General features: G+C 49.6%; 1 long non-coding RNA gene across 1 annotated transcript; it reads right to left on the reverse strand.

The window, feature by feature from the left end:
- Positions 1–314: 314 nt before the first annotated feature.
- On the reverse strand, positions 315–2842 carry LOC132252220 (uncharacterized). The gene is made up of 2 exons (XR_009464118.1): positions 2586–2842; positions 315–858 (listed from the first exon to the last, which is right to left on the reverse strand). It is a non-coding gene; the product is annotated as an uncharacterized LOC132252220 (long non-coding RNA).
- Positions 2843–3549: the final 707 nt, after the last annotated feature.

Below are 3549 nucleotides of genomic sequence, written 5' to 3' on the forward strand. Positions count from 1 at the left end.
TATTCAGTATTTTGAAAATTACTTCAGGATAAACCAAAATAGAAGATGATTCTAGAGGCTTAGAGGGAATAACTGCATTTTGACAAAACATACTTCATAATTTTTCAATATGACTGTGCTCTGGGGCCCATCATCATCTCTTACAATAGCTGTGTAGAAATATTTCCATTTGCCAAAAGGGTTCTTCTTTTCTTATATTAGTTGCAGCAATAGGATAGATGTTAAAGGATTTATAGTTTTTGAGAAGACAAGTATCTTGAAACACATGAATATTTTTGTACCAGTGAAGAGAAAAATGACTACAGGGACAGAAACAGGATAAATCTATTCATTCATATATGGCAAGTAATAAAAATGGACACAAAAGTAGAGGTAAAGGAAAGTGATTCTCTTTATAAACTGCGAGGATGAAAAGGACAGTCAGGCCACATTGTAGGTGACATCTTGCTTAGTTACACATCCATTTAACATAAAGGAAAATTTAAGATAAAGATGGCACGGTACACACCCAGCAATTCACACAGGTTTTTAAGAAGCCTGCAGTGGAAGCACTATAACTTTTGAGCTTTAAGTGTCCTTGTTTAGGTTGGGAGAAAGCAGAACACTCATTACTTCTGGGGCTGAAGGAAGAGGCTCAGAGCCTGCCTGAATAGCTCAAGTCCACCATGCCCTGAGGGCTCCCCAAGCTGCTAAAGACTCCTAGGCAGAGCCAAACAGCTGAGCCAACCCTGACTCGCTGGCAGGAACATCGTGGCTGCCCATCTGGATCTGATGCAGTAGCAGATCATCATGGCAAGGAGCCATCAGCTGGCTGGCAGTGCTCTCTTTGCCCACCAAGTGTATGTGTGTGTTAGATGCCTGTAGGTACCAGAAACAGAAATACAGTTTACTTTTTGCGTATTATTTTTTCTTCACAAAAGCCTTCAGATGAAGAAACTAGGGTGCTATTAAAATATTTCAGGCAAGATTTTGCTTCCTAATTTACACCCACATATATACCTAGCTGTTATTCATACTGTCTTTACAGTAGTATAGAACTGAGGAACTTCACCTGATGAGCCTTAGTTGGTTTCATTTGCCCCTGAATGTGATGTCTTCTATCTTTCCCTTCCCCCAAACTGGAGAATTTTTATATACCTATAACTGTGCTTAATGATTACCCAGCTGGGGATGTGATTTTCCTCAGCTCAGGCAATTTCTTTCATTCATTGCAAGGAGACAAAAGATGGGCAGGCTAGAGATGTACCTTCATAAGTGGCAGAAGGCTGGAACTAATGGGCTCAGCTCCCCCCCCCCCCCTTCCCCCATGCAGGGCAGTGGGTAGGGCCACAAGGCAGCCTGGCCATGGGCTCTGGGTGGCTGCAGCAGGGGTGGGAAGGGGCCTGATTGCAGTCTGGTGTGGATATCACTGGCTGCCCAGCATGGCAGGCAAGTATCAATCTACTCAGGGAAGGGGCTGGGGGGTGGGTAGGCAGATTGGGACCCCAGCAGTGGGGGAGGGAGTGGGGTGGGGGTGGGGGCTAGGGTGCGTGGGGCCTTGGCCAGGCCAGGTGATGGAATGTTTGGGACCTGGGCAGCTCAGCTCGGGGTGCAAGACAGCTCCTACTGCTATACATGCCCCAGTAGGGTCCTGGGGAATGCATGCCTCCCCACCATCTGTGTGCAGGTTGGGGGCAGATGTTACTGCATGCTGCACTTTGCTCCCTGCTGCAGCTGCCCCAGCAGTGGCATGACATTATTTGCCTGCCATCGCTGGGTTATGCCATGCCTCCTGCCCACCTGGCAGCGGCAGCAGCAGGGAGTGGGGCACAGTGCATGATAGTGGGCAACTCTGCCCCATGTGCAGATGAGGGAGGCACGTGCTCCCCAGGCCTCTGCCAGGGAGCACATAGTGGCAGGAGCCCCACCACACTCTGAAGGAGCCACACAGGCTCTGGTTATCCAAGCAGCCAGCTTGGCCGGGGCCCCGTTTGGCCTGGCCGGGCCCTGGCCTGGCCGGGGCCCCACTTGCTCCAGCACCAAACCCCTGACTCTCACTTGTACCCATGACAATATGCAATAAGAGAAATTCAGCAATAAGCAGTTTTCTTTATGTGTATGGATCTATGATACCTGGAGGAAGGACATGGGTGGGCTTGGGGATACAGGCTTCACTGTCAGTGACAGTCCTGGGGGTTGGGCCAGTCTGACAGTCAGGCAGAGGAGTTGAACTCTGGCTATGAATAGAGCACTGCCCTGGGAGTGGGGGTAAGCAGAGTCCTTGAAAGCCCAATGGTTTGCTGGTGGAATGCAACCTACTATGAGTCAAAATGGGATGTGGTATAGATGTTTATTATGGCACTCTAACCTACACCAGTAAACTCTGATACCACATCCATCCAGGTTTATCTTAGAGTGGTATCCACCATTTTTGCAGCACTCTATGTGCCCTGACTGTTCAGTTATGGCTGTAGAATCCTTACTACATGCCTTCCATGCATGTAACAGGTCGCCTTCCCCAGCTCCATCTTCCCTGGTAATCCACACTTTATGTGAGGCGCCTTTGGATTCTTCTTTGGAGTTCTTATACCCCACCCTCTACTCACCTGCCACATTTTGATGGAAATTACTGTTGATGTTCTTGCGAGTGGGAGACTGCCTATTGTATTTTGTATGTTGGGGCCTTTCACCTACACAGGTCTGACCCCCGTCTTTCTCTAGCTAGGCCTCCCCGTCTAAAACCCACCAAACAGGGTTTGACTCCAAGGCTCTAGCCTTTTCCAGTGTCTTGAGCTCCAATCTGAAGCCCAGGCCCCCCCTGGCCCCGAAGCAAATCCATCAGCCCCACAGCCAGGGGGGCTGCAAGTTCAAGGCCAGGGGATGGCCCTGAACTCGCCCTTTCCCAGTCCAAAAAACAAAACAAAACAAAATTGCACCCCGGGTGCACCAGGCCTCCCCAGCCTTTCAAGATCATGCCTTTCAAGATCATGCTGGTGTCACCCCAAAGTCCTGTGCCCTTGACAGGCTCCAGGGCCTAGGTACCCGTCAAAAGCCATGCCTTCGCTGGCACCAGGGTCTGTGCCCCCAAAAGGCATGCCCTCACTGGTGCCAGGGTCCCCACTCCGCAGTGGGCCCAAAAAATGAGGCCTCCTCCTTCCCTTAATAGCCTCACCCAAACTACCAATGTTATTCAATAATCAAAAAGGGAAAAATAATAACTGCCAACAGCAAATATGATCAAGCAGGTCAGCTTACGTTTGAAGGGTTTGTGTTTCAGCTCCCCACCATTGGCTATAGTCCTTCAGTGCTCCCAAATTTCCCCTCAGTCCTGTGAGCTGCACCCCCTCCCCAACCCCCATGTGTGGAGGCAAGAAGCAGCAGCTGAAAGAGACTTCAATGGCAGCAGCAGGAGAATTATGTGTGGTGTATCACCCAAACTAAGCACCTGAAGGGTTGCAGATTAACCTCTCAAGAGCTGCATGAGGGCTGCAGGCTGCCCACTGAACAACCCCGATGTAAGTTAGAATTCCCTTTATCCTACAATCTTCCAGCCAGTTTTGAAAATGTCAG

This window comes from Alligator mississippiensis, chromosome 8 (assembly GCF_030867095.1).
Source record: "Alligator mississippiensis isolate rAllMis1 chromosome 8, rAllMis1, whole genome shotgun sequence".
NCBI classification, from domain to species: Eukaryota; Metazoa; Chordata; order Crocodylia; family Alligatoridae; genus Alligator; species Alligator mississippiensis.